Source organism: Hoplias malabaricus, chromosome 4, assembly GCF_029633855.1.
Source record: "Hoplias malabaricus isolate fHopMal1 chromosome 4, fHopMal1.hap1, whole genome shotgun sequence".
Taxonomy (NCBI): domain Eukaryota; kingdom Metazoa; phylum Chordata; class Actinopteri; order Characiformes; family Erythrinidae; genus Hoplias; species Hoplias malabaricus.
Window position 1 is genome coordinate 36,670,595 of NC_089803.1, and position 18,857 is coordinate 36,689,451.

The window sequence follows — 18,857 nt, forward strand, 5'->3', positions numbered from 1 at the left end:
TTGTGCGGGGTAAGGAGCTCTTTGAGGTACAGCGGGGTGTTTCCATAGAGACATTGGTGAGTGAGAGAACATATTTTGTACTGGATTCTGTAGTGGATGGGTAGCCAGTGTAGAGATTTTAGAATCAGTGTAATGTGCTCATATTTGTGCTTCCTCGTAAGGATCCTGGCAGCACAAATCTGAATCTACTGGAGCTTCTGCAGGCTCCTGCCAGAGATACCAATGTGGAGGGCATTGCAATAGTCCAGCCTGGAGGAGACAAAGGCATGGACCAATTTTCAGAGTCTGGTTTGGGGCATTAAGGACAGAGTTTTGCTATATTTTGAGATGGAGGAAAGTGACTTTGGATAGATGGCGAATGTGATTGTCAAATGATAAATGTGGGTCCAGTTTGACACCTAGATTTGTAACAGAAGAAGTGAGGGGAATGCTATGACCAGAGACAATAATATTACTGATAGATGATGTCTTAATCTGATGTGGAGTACCGATGAGGATGACTCTGTTTTACTGCTCTTTAACTGAAGAAAATTCTCAGACAACCACGCCTTTGTCTACTCCAGACATGCTGTGAGAGCTGGCGGGGTGACTGAAGTGGATATGGAATCTGTTCTTAAATAAAGCTGGGTGTCATCAGCATAAGAATGGAATGATATCCCATATTTCCTGATGATGTTGCTCAAAGGGAGCATATAGACAGTAAACAGAGTTGGTCCAAGCACTGACCCCTGAGGAACCCCACTCTTTTCAGTGTTGGGAGATGACCTCACCTCCCCCAGGGCCACATACTCAACTCTGCTGGTGAGGTATGACTGGAACCATTGGAGGATGGTCCCAGAGAGTCCTAATGAGGATCTAATGAGGGTTTTTTCAGGTGAGGGCGAATAAGAGCAGGTTTTAAGACTGAAGGGACTTGGCCAGTTTACAGTGACTTATTTATTATTGCAGTGATGAGTGGGCTAATGACTGAGTTATTTGCTTTCATCAGTTATGTTGGAAAAGGATCGAGTGAGCATGTGGAGGGCTTCATTTTCTGGATATATCCCTCCACCTCTCTATGTGTAGTATGAGTGAAGTGAGAGAGTATAGTCTCTGGCTCTAGAGTCTGTATCACTGATACAGGCAGGGATGGTAATGGAAAGGGGCATGGGACTCAAGAATGTTGTGAAGACCTGTATTATGATGGTCAACAGAGTCACTAAGTGATGTATAATGTGCAGTAGTTGACAGTTCTTTCATATCCTGACTGAGAGAAGCAGAATTTATATTTTTCAGATTTCTGAACCGGATTAGGCATTTTGGTTTGGAGTGTAAACGTGTTACAGACAGCTCCATAGAGATAACCTTATGATCAGAAACGCCCATATCATACACAGAGAGATTTGTTATGGGGGCAGAATCAGTGATGACCAGGTCAAGTGTATGTTGTTGCACAGAGTGATGTCAACAGGTCCTGTATTTCTGTGATGAAGCCTGGGTTGGATTTGGGGGGGGCGGTAGATAATTAATATTGTTGTGGGCGTTTTTAATATACATTTGAAAAAAAAAGACATTCAAATGTGGACAGCTTGGGTAAGGGGATCAGGGACAGTTGCAGGTCTGCGTGATAAATAACTGCCAAGCTTCCTCCACAACCGGTGCCCCTGGCCTTTTCTAAATAGGTATAACCTGTGGGACAGGCCTCATTCAATGCAAAATAGGACTCTGGTATGTGCCAGGTTTCAGATAGGCACATAAGATCTATTTCCTTATCAAGAATATGGTCCTGTATTAGACTGGCTTTGTTTAATAAAGGCTGGGCATTGAATAGGGCTATTTTAATGCTGGCAGGGGGCTTGAACCTTGGGAGAGGTCGGAGCAGGTGAAAATCCACTCCACGTTTTGCCTTAAGCCCTGTCTGCTGCCACACTTTATTGGTCCTAGTGGTAGCAGCGTTCTGAATCCAACCACCTGGGCCCTGAGAAACTCTGAAACTCACACGCCTGATAAGGGAAAATCCAACCTGGAAGAACAAGTCAGTTTTACCCTTAACCTAGGGAGCATCCAGCTGAACCCAAATGACAGACATTTGTCTTGACAGACAGCTTGGATCATGTTTGGTTTTCACTTATCTGCTTCCAGGTGTACCTCCAACATGCACATCGATGTAGCTGTGGGGTGTTTTCTTACACATGAATCAGGCATGAGACATAAAGTATGTAAATAATGATTGAACATGGTGCCTTGGGCTACTTACAGCTTGCTAAGTCTCTCTGTTACAAACATTCTTTGGGATTCACTGAATGTATGAGAAGCTGAAAGAACCTGAGGGACATATATGATCACCCCTCGAACAAAAAATCAAACCAGTGCCAGTGTGAGCGCAGTGTTTACAGTGTACACATACTGTAGTGCCACTCTGCAGCATAGTGGTTGTTGTAACACATGGTGATGCAGGAACTGACAAAAATGCTAGAGCTTCAGCACCCTCAAATTGTAGAGCCATTGGTCAGCCTTCTTCACTCTGCTGTTGTTTCAGGTGAGGTTATCAGAATGCATCCACAGGTATTTAAAAAAGGAGGACAGCTCAACAGCTACTTCCCTGATATGGCATGGAAAAGGAATTATGTAAGTCTTTCTAAAGTGCACCATCTTCTCCTTTGTTTTTTTTTAATGTTGATGGAGAGATTGTAAACCTTGCACCAAGCCACAGGTCTTTGCACTTCCTGTCTGTAGTTGCAAACACCACAGAGAGTGATTAATCAGACTACTGTTATTCATCTGTGAACTTCACATTAAGTTTGCTTGGACATTTTGCTGAGTCATGGGTCAACATCATGTACAGTAGGGGTCTCAAAACAAATCCCTTGGGAAGAACCTGTATTGAGGAAGATGCAGGAGGATGAAATGCTGTATATTCTTTTTTAGGGACTGTTTATTAAAACTTCCAGTACCAAGTTGCACAAAGATGACCTTAGTTCAAGTAGTGTCAGTTTGTCTATCATTATTTGAGGGATAATGTTGTTAAAGGCAGAACTGATGTTCAAGCATGGTACCTACATTTATTTACTCTTTGGTACCCGGTGTTTTGTTTGTTTGCACATCTTTTCAGACAGATCAATATAGATTTGTCATTCCTTGGACTATGCTTTGATTGAAACATGTGGAGTGACAAGCCACTCAGCACGCTGCAAGGTTTATACATCAATTTTAGTCAATTTTCAGCTCACTTGCAATCACAAGTGAGAATGTACTAAAAAAGTACCCATTTCCAGTTACCATGTAACTACTTTGCAAAATGGAAGGGCAAAAATCCTGAGTAGAGTCTAGTAGAGTAGTGTAGGTACCATGTGAGGTATATTTATCAGACAGCCTCATAAGACAGTATTAAGAAATGTTCAGTGTATTCAGCCAAATGCTCTATGTATGTGCGCTACAGAGAGGGATGTTTAGGATGAGCTGTCAGAGGCAGGAAACTATCAATTTTACACCCTCCCTTTAGAACATGCTAATGTAAACTATTCTTTATGTTTGCCATATTTGGAAAGAAGAAGACCTATATAAATTGGGTCCTAGCGAGATGTGGGGGAGAGAGACCTCAGAAATGGAGAGATGACCCGAGCTCGCAATTGAACACTCTCTCACGGGATCCTTAAGAACCCGTAAGACACTGTTTTGGTAAATAAAGATGTATTTACACTTTTAACCGTGTCTGCGGAGATTCTTTTCCATCACCTGTCTTCACAACACAGCAAAAGTTAACAACAAAGTTTGGCGACGAGGATGGGATGTGAGCTGTGACCTCTCTGCTTGGGATGACCCCTGCATTCCAACTCCCGCTTAAAAGCCGGCAAATAGAAGGTGAGATTTTCACAAATTTGAGCGCTGGTTGGGTGTTTGGGCTGTCTGATGCAGAAGGGTTGCACCGAGATAGACTCATTAGTGTATGCACTGTTGTGTTGGAAATGGTGTTGGATAAAGATTCTCCGTTCTAAATTTTAACTATAGTCATAGTAATAGAGAAATGAAGAAAATAAAAAGGAATAGAAGAAAAAGGTTAAAAAGGAAAGGAAGTATAAGTGTAGAATAGCTTAATTAGTAACGATAAGGTGAGCTGATGATGACATGCACGTTTGGGTAAACAGGGCCCTATTTTTGCTTGAAACTGTAAGACATGAATCACAGTCATTGCGTGAAAGTAAGCTTTGAGTTATTGTGGAATTGGATGATATTGAAATAGTGAGAAGCCCTGGGCCCAGTGGCATTTGGTTAAAATTTATTTAAGGTTTTAAGGTTTTAAGGATAACGAAAAGGAATAAAAGAGACAATAAGAGAGTTAAATAAAGAAAGGAAGCCGCTGATTTGAATAAGCCCTCGTGGAGGCGGGATAGCCCGGCCGCAAATCCTGAAAAATTCACTAGGTGATTTTTTGGGTCAGTTTGATGAGAAACTGGAGGTGTGATGCAGAGATTTAATTAGGGGTGCCCACTCGAAACACTGTTGACGAACACTGTATTGATGCTGCCTCTTTTTGAATTATTACACCTCATAAGGTAGCATGAATTAAAAATAAGGAATAAAGGAATAAGGAAATAAGGTAAGGGCGGCAATAAAAAGCATGCTGTTAATGTGTGAATGGGTCGACTATGAGAAATTGTGTTGAAAATGATGAGTGTGTGTAAGCGCTGTTTGGAGGATGTTGGATTATGTGTGTGTGCCTAGTGAGTTAAGAAAAAAGGAGTGTCTAACTATGTGTGTCTGTGTCAGCTGAAATAATTTTTTTGGGGAGAAAAAGGGGGAGTGATCAACCCCCTCCCTTCTGTGGTTGCATATTGAGTGTGTGAGGGGGAGAACTGGTTTCTCCCTTGCGCTGTGAAAAAGCCATGAATTTTCTGTGGGAGTGTTTTTAGAAAAAGAGGGAATGTGATAAAGAACGAGAGATTTAGAAATTAATAGGAAAGAAATTTGTAATGGTAAAAATTATGAGCTTCGTTCAAGGACAGTTATTTAAATGAATATGAACCTCAATAAAATGAGGGTTTTATTTATTTATGACAATGAGCCTGAACTGAAGACGTTTTTAAAATAAAAATATATAAAGTAAAAATAAATGAGCTTTCTGGGAGACAGTAAATTAAGAAAAACAGTAGAAAATGAGCTCCAGAGAGACGATTTTATGAGCTTTCTTGGAGACTATACATTAAGAAAATATAGACAATGAGCTCCAGAAAGACGTTTTTAGATGTTGAGAATAGGAGAAAGGAGAGCAAGGTGTAAAGCTGAGTAATTAATAGGGTACATTGGGGAAACTGTAAGGTTTAATCATGGGAACTAAAGGGAAAATTGTTATTGAAGAAAAAGGAGAAAAATTTTGAAATCTCCATATGATGGCTTTTATTGGGAGAAAAAAAAAGTGTTCATGGGTCTGGTTCCTCTCATTTTGTTGAATTTTTGAGATCTTATGCTTTGCGGAGGGGTCTCTTTCTGCAAGTGTGTAAGGCCTAGAATTCACTCTTGAAAAAGAGAAAAATGGCAGGACTTTGATTTGTGACGTACTGATAAAAGCCACGTTGATTTGATTTAAATAGAAACTAATAGTTATTGGGCAAATTAGAAAATATTAATGTATAGTGCTGTGCAGGGGTTTGAAGCTCCTGATAATGGGTGTGGTGCTTGTGTTGTGCTTATGATCTAAAATAAAAGGGAATAGAGGATTAATTTAACATAGTGTGTGAGAGTGAATTGGTGGAGCAGTAATTTGGTTGTGTTCTCTTTGAATGCAATAGTTTGATGAAATTGAGATACATTGAATGGGGTAATTGTTTTAGGCCAGTGGAACTGAGGAATGGCCTTATATGGAGAGAGCTGCTACAAGATGGAAATTAGAATTGAATTAATAAAGTGTGTTGGAATGGTGTTATTTCAGTTGCTCAGAAAAAGGGGTGAATTTTATAGTCTATGGTGTTGAGATCTCTGTGAAGCACTGTTACTTTATATGAGAAAAATAATAATTTTTAGCTGCCAACTGATAATTGAAAAATACTGCAAATGTGTGAATATTGGATAACTCTCAGTGTTTGGCATTGGTGCTTTCTGGGGTTTAAACATACCACTGCAATGTTTATATGTGAAGAGTACAACATAGTACATTAATCTTAGGAACCAAGATGCAGGGTTGGAAACTTACTATCATGTGGTCATAGAATAGTATGTGAAATGTTTATGCTAAACTGGTTAAGCCGAACCAGATGTTAAAGGAAGCTGCATTAAGGATGAATTTATTGCCATCAATCACTTTAGACCCTTTTTAGGGGGGTTGAGATTAAGGTTGTTTAGGCTTCAAGCCAATGAAGAGATTTGTTGGAGGTGTTTACAATATTGAATGAAGGGTAAAAATGTTATGAATGAACTAAATGTTGGTAAATAAAATACAAATAAGCATATTGAATGTTTAATTACTAAGAAGTAAGCTGAATGTATTAAATTTCTATTTGTCTTTTTATCCTGTGGGGTGTGTGTGTGTATGTGTGTGAGTTGTCTCATTTTAAAGGAGACGGTGAGAAGAGGACCAGGAGGAGAAAAGGGGGGTCAAAATTTGCCCAGAACAGAGCAGACTGCACAAAGGCTAGTCATTTTATCCACAAACTTCTTTCACAAACACCTGCATTGATACATTTAGATTTAATCATTAATAGGTCTCATTATTAAAAAGTAATAATTGGAAATTCATTAATTTGTTTATCTATTTGCATTTAGTCCATTATTGGTGCTATAGTACATGACAGACTTCTTCAAAGAAAGCTTGGCAACAGGTTGTTCATTTTTAAGATAATAATTTGATTATAAAGAATTAACAACGTGGTTTATGAAGAAAAATTATTATTTGAAAAGGGGTTTCTGATCTAAGCTTTGCTATAAGTGTATGGGGTTGCAAATATTTAGTGGTAATCATATTTAGAAGTGCTTGTTGAGTCTTATATAAGTTGTATATTCTTTAATTACAAGGTAGTTACTGAATGTTTAATAAATCTAGGTTTATGGTGCACTTAGTAGTTATATCACTTAATAAAGGGGATTTAGTGGTGTGAATTGTATTGCATATTAAGGTTTGATTTCTCTGAAGTTGGCAAATTCAATTGGGGATTGATTTTTATTAATTGTGGTAATATAGTGGCATATAAACAGAAAAAAAAAAGGAAAAAGAGGGAGAGAAATAATTAATAAGTGTAAGTTGGGAACATATTTAGTCATTATTATGCCAAAAATGGGCACTAATGTTTCAAAAGGGGTTACTCCTGTTGATATAGTTAAGAAAAATAATCCTTTAATAAAAGGCATTGCAAGAATATCAGAAAAATTTTATAAGCGATGGCCTGACATAGACCAACCATGGCCGGTAGAGGGGACACTTAACCCAGATGTAATTAAAACAATAGAGGTACTTGTATCAACATATAAAGCAGGACAGAAAAAAGGGCGTCAAGGAGAAAAGCGAAAGGAAAAAAGAGAAATAGAGCTTGGCATTCTCCAGTTATTTGAACAAGAGAGTCAGAAACTGATGAAGGCAGCGAAGGACAAGAGGGAGAAGAGTGTAGACGCGATTAACCAACTTACGAAAAAAACCGAAAGACAGATGGCCGAAGTTAATGTGTCTTTTTCACATGTGGACTCAGTTAAGACACCACCACCTTATGAGAAGGAAGTGAAAAGTGAAAAAGCCTATCCTCAGCTTCCAGTGATTAGTCAAGGAGGAAATTATCACATTGAAGATGAAGATGAATGCATCATTGAAACAGGACAAGCAGAGACAACGATAAAACTGTATCCAAGTTCCAAAAGCAAGAAGAAAACTCGACGTCTGCAGACTAGAGGTGAACTGAGAATGAGAAGGAGGACCATTGGAGATGAGGATCTGAGTGACCAGGAGGAGGCCATGGGTGGATATGACCCAGCCATCAGACGAATGCTAGCTAAAGCAGAAAAAAGAGGAGATGTGAGTAGAAGGAAAGAGGACTCAAAAGATGGAAGTTCTGATGAAACAGAGAATGAAGAAAGTGATGATGGATGGAAGAGTAAGGGATCTTTCTCTGAAAGAGGATTATTTCCTGAAACATCCAGCACAAAAGGAGAAGACAGACGAAGAACTTTGAGAGAAGTAGAAAAAAGTATAGACCAATGTTTATTGAACTTAGATAATGCTTCTAGCTCACTGGAGACACAACTGAAAGAGTTGCAGACATATGAGGAGGATCTGAAAAATGAAGACACTAAAAAATCTGAAAAACAATACACTTTGCGTCCAAGGAAAGGGAAATCACTTGAAAAGATGTGTCCAGTGATAGTCCGTGGACGGAATTTGGAATACAAGCCTTGGCAAAATACAGATATGTCAGATATCATGGAAAAGTTGCCTACTTTGCAAGAAGGAGCACATCCTTGGATTTCAAAATTAGAAGAGCTTCTGGTGGGAACGCAGCCAGCAATAGGGGACATAAAGAGACTTTTAGCAAATCTCCTGGGAGTTCCAGCCATGGAAGAAATTCTACAGAAAGCGGGCCTAGAACGATATGTAAGAACTGCTGTTAATGATCCAGAGCTGTTTGCTGCAATCAGAGGTCGAATGTGGAGAGCATTGAAAGATTCATTTCCAACCAATGTGCATCCTGACAATATCCTGATTGAGCCTTTGGGAGAGGATGAGAACCCGAGAGCCTATGTGTCAAGAGTCCATCAGGTATGGAGAAATGTCACAGGAAATGATCCAGATTTAAATCAGATGGAACAGTCAATTTTGCGAGCCAAATTACAGAAGGGACTACCCTTACCAGTGAGAAGTAAACTGACAGAAGTAGTGGGTCTCGGAAGCATGGCAAAGAGTGTCTATACAGATCATATAGCCCATCAAGTGGAGCTATATAGAAAGAAGGAACATGATCAGAAAATACAGGATGAAGAGACCCTCAGAAAGCTGAACCAAATACAACTGGTGGACAACAAGAAAAAAGAAAAGAAACAAGCTGTAGTCATACAAAGTCAGCCTCCTAATCAGCCAGGACCACATCTGGATCAGACTCAACCTCAAGTGAGCCAGTCAGCATCAGTTGCTCCAGTGACTCCCTGGCCACAGCCAGTGTTTGGTCAGGTGCAGACATGGAGAGGAAGAAGTCAGGGAAATCTAGGAAGAGGAAGACCAGGAAGATTCAGTCTGAACTTTCAGCAGCCTCCTGAAGTGTGCTATAATTGTGGACAGTTTGGTCATTTTGCTCGTGAATGCAACCGGCCAGGAGGAAACTTCAGGGGATACCTTAGAGGAGGATTCAGAGGAGGATTCAGAGGACAACCAAGGGCAATCAAGGGACCTGTGAACCCTTATAGGGGCCCGGAACCAGGATTCTAGGGTTGCCCGGAGAACTCGTGTGGGAGGTGTCAGCTGGTAGCAATAGGGCCGGAGAGAGATCCAACAATAGAGGTGAAAATAAATAATCGACCATTGACAATGATGGCAGATAGTGGAGCTGCTTTCACCTGTATTCGGCCTGAAGATGCTATACACCTCCCCAGGTCTGGTCAGATGATTCGGACAATCGGGTTTGAGGGAGTAAAACAGCTGATTCCTCTCACAGAACCAATTGAGCTCTGCTATAAACATCTGAAGACTACAATACCCATACTGGTATCAGAACATACACCTATTGCACTTTTGGGAAGAGATGCTTTGTGCAAACTGAACTGTACAATAAAATGCACACCAGACGGCTGCCTGGTAGAAGTGCCGAGTGAAATGATTGATCAACTGATGATGAAAACAGAGACTGATGCTTCTTCAGTATTTTGGATTGGAAATCTTAGCGAAGAATTCTTGGAACCAGCCAAGATGTGGGAGAAGTTTATTGTAGCAAACATGCCTGATGCAAAGACTCCAGAGTATCCATTTCATTGTACACTGAAATACTTTAAGGATGCTGAACAATCAGATGGAGAACAATGGCTGAGTCATCAACCAAAGCAAGTTGAATTACGTTCATGTTGCATAATTTTGGGACCACAAGGAGCTGCTATGAAGATAGACAAAAATGATTACTTGCATAAAGAGTTTGAGATGGGAAAAAGTGTACCACATGTGACTTTGCTGGTGTCTGAAGATTGTGAGCAGAAACAAATAGGTGAAATGATGGCAGAAGCAGAAGAAGTTGTCTTTAAACCGCTTAAAGAGAATCTTTCCATCTGGAGGAGTGAAGATCAGCGATTTATTAAGATTATGATTACTGCTCAAGGACAAGGACAGCCACAAGTCATCAGGATGACGCATGAATCACTTTACAATGAGAAGATGGATTCAAACTCTTTCAAAGAGGAAATGCTGCGATGTGTTCCAAAATGTTTATGGTCACAACATAGCACTGACATTGGATTTGTGAAGTCAGCTCAACCAGTGAAAGTTGAACTCCGACCAGGAACAAAACCTCCATGGAAGCCTCAGTATCCTTTGAATGAAGAAGCAATCAAAGGGATCGAACCACAAATTGAAGGTCTTGTGAAGGCAGATGTTCTGAAGATAACCCAGAATCCGCAGAGTAATACACCTTTGTTGCCTGTGAAGAAGCCAGATAACTCTTATCGTTTAGTACATGATTTGAGAGCAGTAAATGAAGTAGTCGCAGACTTTCCAGCAGAAGTGCCAGATCCACATGTTTTGTTAGCCCAAATTCCTCCGGATGCAAAGTATTTCACAGTATTAGATTTATGTGGTGCATTTTTTAGCGTTCCACTAAGTGTAGAAAGTCAGGGTTTATTTGGGTTTACTTACAAGGGACAATTCTATGAGTATAAGAGATTACCACAGGGATATAAACATAGTCCTCACATTTTCAATAAAGTATTGAAAGATGATTTAGTTGGGGTAGATCAGAAGTTAAAAAGTACTGTCATTCAATACATGGATGATATTCTTCTCTGTGCACCAGATGAGGAAACATGTCATAAGGATTCAATTACTTTGTTACAGGTGCTGGCAGAGAAAGGGCACAAAGTCTCTCAGAAAAAATTGCAGTATTGTCAGGAAAGGGTAGTTTATTTAGGGCAGACCATAACACAGGGACACAGATGTATTTCTGATAAGCAGTTAGAAGCTATTTGCAAAGCTCCCAAACCCAGAACAGTTAGAGAAATGATGACATTTTTGGGTATTGCAGGGTATTCCTCAGCATGGGTAGAAGACTATGCTAGTTTAACAAGACCTTTGAGAGCTATGATTAAAGATACAGGGAATGCTCAACTTTATTGTAATCTTTCCTGGACACAGGATGGCCTTTTAGCGTTTGAGACAATAAAACAGAGGTTACAAGAGGCTCCAGCATTAGCTCTGCCAGATTATTCTAAGAATTTTTTGTTATACGTGTCCACTTCTACTGGAGGAAAATATGCATGTGCAGTTCTTTGTCAGCCAACAGGTACGGGAACCAATCCCCAACCAATTGCTTATTATTCAACTGCTTTTTCAGAAGTGGAATTGGGGTTACCAAGTTGCTACAGAGCAATGGTGGGAGTGTATTTAATGTATGAGAAAGCATCATCTGTCACGATGGGTTATCCAGTGACAATTCTTACACATCATAGTCTTAGAAATCTTTTAAATTTTGGTAAATATACTCTAACTATGCCTAGAATTAGAGATTATCATAGGCTCTTAGAACAAGAAGATGTCACCCTAGCGAGGTGTGTAACAGTAAATCCAGCTGAGAACTTGCCAACTCCAGAGGATGGTGAACCACATGACTGTGTACGAGACGTAGAGAGGTATTCGAGACTTAGATCTGATTTGCAAGCTATTCCGTTGAGTGAGCCTGAAGTGGAGTATTGGACTGATGGGTCCTGTTATCGTGTAGGAGATAAATTGAGGGCTGGCTATGCAATAGTAAGAGCACAGGGGACAGAATTTGTTGTTGAAAAGGCTGAAGTGATTCCACAGCCTGCATCTGCACAACTTGCTGAACTTGTGGGGTTAACAGAAGCATGTATGTTGGCTGAAGGTAAGCGAGTGAACATATACATAGATTCGGCGTATGCCCATAATGTGTGTCATTTGTTTGGATCAGTGTGGAAAAACAGGGGGTTTAAAAAAACTGATGGGTCACCAATACAGCATCATGCTCAAATAATGAAACTGTTGCATGCTATGATGAAACCTAAAGAAATAGCAATAGCTAAATGTGCAGCTCATAAAATTGATGCATCAAGGGTCTCTCAAGGGAATAGAGCAGCTGATGGAGCTGCCAAAGCCATTACAGGAGCGGACAAACTCGGGGAAGTGTTTTTGGTAACTCATGAAGTGGACTTCGAAGAGAAGGTGACACTTAATGATGTACTTTTAATGCAGGAAGCTGTTCCTGAAATAGATAAACAATTGTGGTTAGATCGAGGTGCCAGTAGGGATTCTACTGGTCTTTGGAGAAACCATGAGGGGCTTATAGTAGCACCCCCGGACTTGTTAGGTCTGATGATTCAAGAGGCACATGGGTTAGCTCATGTGGCTAGGGGAGAAGTTAGGAGGAAGATTACAAAGGAGTATGGTTTTTGGGCACCATATTTGCTTGAACAGATTGATTACGTAATTGGCAGATGTATAATTTGTTTGAAAAATAATGTTTGCAGGGGGTTGATGGTTCCGCCTGGTTACATTCCAACACCAAGGGGTCCTATGCATGAGTTAGTTGTGGACTTTGTTGACATGATAAAACCAGTTGAAGGTAAGAGGTATATGCTGGTTGTTGTGGACAGGTTTTCACGATGGCCTGAGGCATGTCCAACCAAGCGTAAGGATGCTCAGTCGGTTGCCAAGTTTTTGTGTAGAGAAGTCATAAGCAGGTGGGGACTTCCAGATCGAATATCCTCAGATAATGGGAAAAAGTTTGTGGATAAAACGGTGAAATTAATTTTGCAAAAATTAGGAATTAAACAGCGTCTGGGAGCTGTGTACCATCCGCAAAGTCAAGGGATTTGTGAAAAAATGAATGGTGTCTTGAAAAATCGGATTGTTAAAATCTGTCAGCACACGGGGTTAAATTGGATAGCAGCCCTTCCATTAGCATTAATGGTTTGTCGCTCAAGTGAGCTGCGTGATTTACCCATGACTCCTCATGAGTTGATGACAGGCAGACGAATGCCAACGCCATGTTTGCGTACAAGTGGGAAAGGTCCAAGTTTAGCTCTTTTAGAAGATGACATGAGAGCATATGTTTCATACTTAGCTAATTTACATAAAAGAATATCCACATACGTTTCAGAAAAGCAAAGAAAAGAGGAGGAGCAGGAGAGACTGGATGAGCAAAGGAAGAATACAGTGCAGCCTGGAGACAAGGTGTTTGTAAAGGTATTTAGAAGAAAATGGTATAACGAACGCAGAGAAGGACCTTTTGAAGTTATTCGCAGTACTGGAACGGCAGTTCAAGTCAAGGGGTCTCCAACGTGGTATCATTTATCTCACTGTGTTAAAGCACCAAGTGAAGAGGAGCCTTTCTCAAAGGGAGGAGAGGTTGCAGGTTCAGGAGAACCAAAAGGACATGTGGGAGAACAGGTTGAAAATAACATGCAAGAAACAAATCAGAGTAGATCTCCTGAAGAGGAGATTGTCCCTGGTTTGGATGATGCTGATGACTCTGTGTATATTTCTAATGATGCCAGACATGACACAGCAGATTGTAAACGAGACAAAAGGTTTGGAGAAATTGAATTTCAATATGTCCCAGAAACAGCAGGTCCTATTTCAGAAAGCAGTAATTCCATTTCAAAACAGTTCAGAGACTTGGATCAAGAGAAGAGACCAAGACCAGTTCGGAAAAAGGTTAGACCTAAACGGTATGAGAACTAAAGAGAATGAAACTTTAAAGAATTTTACTTTTTCAGTGTCGAAAGTTAGTGAGGGGGTAAATGGATCACATCTAACTACACTAATGCCTTTGATAATTTCAACAACATCATCACCTTTCAAGACAGTGGTTAAAGCTAAATTAGGTAAAGCAGTTCATCTTCCCTGTAAATGTGGAAGATTTAATACAGGGGGTAATAGTCCTCCTGAGTGGAAAAATAGTCGTGGTGAAAAAGTGGTGTTAACAGGACCTGAAGTTGATCATTTGCCTCATGACCAGAGAAAGTATCTTTTGTTTAATGCCTTTAGGTGGTTCAGAGTTAGAGATGATTGTTCAATTCTTTTACGTAATGTCACATGGGAAGATCAAGGGGAATACACTTGTACTTATTTGGAACCAGAGCTTAAGTTTGTGCCATTTCAAAATGTGTGGAGAGAAGGGTACATAACTCGTACAGTGATAGTGATGATAAAGGACCAGAGTCCTATTGAAGTTTTTACATCTATTAAAAGAGTTCAGGACCAAACCACTATGACAATGACTCTGAAGGTTACTAAAGAACAAATTAAGCCAATTACTTTAGCTCCAGAAATAAGTAAAGGAAATAATGTAACTAATCGGTTTACTACTTTAGATATGCTATTAAAGGAGATGAATGGTACTACACTGCCAATGATGACTTCTGCTTCGGGTACATCTGAATCTAGCACAACTGTTGAAAAGGGAAAAATAACAAGATCACATAATGTTGTAAAAGTAACCCAGACTCCAGAACTAATGTCCTTTCCATTGCAGAAGGAAATAAACATAACACAGGGTCCAGAGTTAAATATGGAGCATGAAGTGAATATCAGTCAAGTGACTTTTGAAGCTAGAAACCCAATGGAAGACATGGATTCAAAGGGTTTAGTAACCACTGAGAAAATCACTTTAGAAGGGCAGAGTGAGTTTTTTTATTCTGACTGGACATCTGAAGAAATGACTGACCATTACCATGCATTACAGAAAAGAGAAGCAAAATGGAAAGCATATGGATTTGATTCTTCAGTGTTACAAATCACAGACCCATGGGCATCTAGAAATTTATGGTTTCAGCAAATAACCGATTCCGTAAGAATGAGTACGATGTTGACTGGTCCATGTGTGGTGAAAGTTCCATCACCAAGCACATGGCCATCAATTTTAGAGACAGTACCAGAACCACTGCATGCTATGTGTCAATCTTATGCTTTATCGTGGTTAATATATCAGCAAAACTCTGAAGAAGATATAATAATGGCTTTATCAGTGCATTTGTTTAGACCTAGATTAAATTGTACTTGGTTGATGAAGTTACCATATGTGAATTTCCTTAATCAGCATGAAAATATACTGACAGCACGGCCTGATGCGATGGAAGTAAAATCTGTGAAGACTAAAGACTGTTTTTGTTCCAATGATACTCACAATGGACAGGGGATGTTTATGGGAATATCTGATTGTGCTCGTTATAAGATGAATTTTAAAGAGCCTAAACCTAAGGACGTTTTGTTTAAAGTGAATTTTCATACACCAGATAGCAAACAGAGTAGAACATTAATGGTGCAGTATGACATTTTGCCTGTAAATGTGACTATAGGAAATTTTAAGGATATTTGGTGGGTTTGTGGAGATAAAGCATACATATTTCTACCATATGGGTGGACAGGCTGTTGTTATATGGCAACATTAAAGCTTCCTTATGAGGTTTATACTCTCCAAAAAGTTGAAGCAACTGATGAAGGGAATTCTGAAGGTAATTCTGTGAGAAGAAAGAAAAGGGAAATGGCTCAGTTTCATAACTTGGAAGCATATCATTGGAGAATCAGTATAGGAGAAAAATGGGGTATAGGATTATTCCCATGGTATGGTGTGACATTTTTAGCAGATCATATAGATAATATTACGTACACTTTACAAGGGTTTGCTAATGAAACAATAAGAGGGTTTCAGTATTTGTCAAATACACAAAAAAGTCACAGATTAACTTTGTTGAAACATGACATGGCTCTGGATTACATTTTAGCTAAGCAAGGAGGTTTATGTGTAGCTTTGAATCTGACAGGGGATGCCTGTTATACTTTGATTCCAGATAATTCTGATAATATGACTAGTGTTATAGAAGCATTGAAGCATATAAGGGAGGCGTTTGGTCCATCAAAAGGAGCTGGATGGTCTGTGAATGCTTGGTTATTGGAGAAATTAGGACCACTAGGAGCAATGTTGGCTCAAGTTTTTGGAGCAGCTCTTTTAGCAGTGTGTATAATGTTTTTTTTTTGTACACTGTTGTTAACTTGTGGAAAAGCTATGATTTTGAGATGGGTTGGAGTTGTAATGCCTGGAAATCAAGTACAGATGCCATTATTAAGTAGAACCGACTCAGACAAACATGAGGAGGAAATGTTGGAAAACAACCTGGTAGAAAGATATCCATTTTGAATATCCACTTTTATATATTTTTCCATTCACTTATGATATTATCTTTTATTTTGTTAGGTTTATTATTTAGTAATCAAGTATAAAGATTGTAGGATGAAGTATACACTGTAGCTTATAAACCTATTAATCCATTAATGTTACTATTATTAAAGTTTTATTTGATGTTTGTTTGCATATGTCATTTTTGCAAAAGATACTGGCTGTTGTTTCTTTCTTCCAGAAAGAAAAAGGGGGGAAGAACACTGTAAGGGAGGATGGTTGTTCAAGATTCCTGAAATGCTACAGGGATCCAAAAACTCAAAAGAGGACAATAAAACAGAAGGACTTTGAAACAGAATGGTGAAGACTTGCTGAAGCTCAATATGTCATCAACATCACATCAGAAGACAAAATTGCTGAAAAGACAATATTATGTCATATGTCTCTATTGAATTGTTTATTATTAGTAATCTTTGATAGTGATAAACCATTATATGAGTGATATTAAAAATTGTAACAACTGTGTATTATGAAGATTTATAGACTGATGAAATGTAATCTGTGTAAGTGTATTGAAATCTCAGAGTTTTTTGTTTGTTTTATCGATGTTAGGGCCAAGGGGTATGTCAGGTAGGGACAGGTCCACTGGAAGGTCTGATGGGTCGACCAGCCTGAATTTGGACATTGGTTTGATTTTATTTTCTGAGATTTTTATATACATTTACTTAAGTCAAATCCCTACACATATAGAATAAATTTAATTGGATTGGAGTACAATTTTGATCGCCTGGGCAGAGAGGGATCGTTGAGGGAATTTTTCCTGTCTAAAATGTTTGAAGGATTTTCAAGAAAGATTGCTGCCGGACAGGTTTTTTCGCCCTCACACTCCATGAAATTTTGTTACATCATAATGCAAGTGATGTTAAAATTGTGTGTAGGAAGGTATCACTTATTTGTTATGACATTTACATGTATGGGTTGCTTAAATTTTTACGAGACTTTAACAGTCTCGAAGGGAGGAAATTATGAGGTATATTTATCAGACAGCCTCATAAGACAGTATTAAGAAATGTTCAGTGTATTCAGCCAAATGCTCTATGTATGTGCGCTACAGAGAGGGATGTTTAGGATGAGCTGTCAGAGGCAGGAAACTATCAATTTTACACCCTCCCTTTAGAACATGCTAATGTAAACTATTCTTTATGTTTGCCATATTTGGAAAGAAGAAGACCTATATAAATTGGGTCCTAGCGAGATGTGGGGGAGAGAGACCTCAGAAATGGAGAGATGACCCGAGCTCGCAATTGAACACTCTCTCACGGGATCCTTAAGAACCCGTAAGACACTGTTTTGGTAAATAAAGATGTATTTACACTTTTAACCGTGTCTGCGGAGATTCTTTTCCATCACCTGTCTTCACAACACAGCAAAAGTTAACAACACATGCAGTGAAAAAGTGTCAATCTGAGCCTAGAGCCAGGGGCAGTGTTGGGACAATCAAAATGTACAAAAAAGCAGTTAAGTACCTCAGTATGGACTTCAAAATTTTACAATACTAAAATAATAATAATAATAATAATAAAAATAATGATAATAATAAAATGAATGAATTTTTACAGTAAAGACAATTACATGTACGCCTCCTTGCTATGCTGCAACCCAGATTGTCTCATCAGCCCAGCTACTGCTGTTAACTTACTTAACTTACTTACTGCTGTTAGCTAACTTTAAAGGCCTATTCACACTGATTCTGATTTTTATGGATGAAAAATATCACATATCATATTTTGAAAATAAACACAAGTATATTAATGGTGTCTTTCACAGAGTCTGAAACTGGTGGACTGCAAAACCTCATCTGGTCTCTGGCCTGCAGAGATATACTTTGAAACTCTCCCAGTGACCTATAGAAATACCCAAGTAACAGCTGCTTATACAGCTTTACATACTGAAAACAATGCTAGAACTCCCCATGTTGTTATTCAAGGATTGCATTTCTTCTTTCTCTTCCAGCATCTTCCCAGGATTTCAGAGTGTTGAGACAAAAAAAATGTGTCAAACTCTAGAAGTCTCTCAACAAGCACCAGGGATTTTTGGTGGAGAAATATCCCTGCGGTGGATGGTGATTGTTCTGGTGGTGGTGACATCATTCAGACACTTGCTGATGTAGTTCATGACAGAAGACATATACTATTCCATGCCCACCTCACCAGTACTTGTTGCTGCCTCTCTGAGGATCTGCATGTCAGTATATTCAAAACAGTGCTGGAGTATGGTATTTATTGTTGGTTTACTTATCTTCAGCAAAGTGTGGTAGACAGGAACCAAAATCACAAAGATGTGGTCAGAGCCCATGCATCTAATACTGATAAATAAATATTAATTATAAGTAATACTTCCTTCTGAACAGTAACCACGGAACAGTTCTATGTGTTTAATGTGTTCTGGGTAAAAGTGTTTTCTCCACACTTTTCTCTACAATTTTTCTTCTTTGCTTCATTTATTTGATAATAATTAAAGTAATAATACATTGGTTTTAGTTAGTAAAACCTAACACATTATGTTCCTTATAACAGA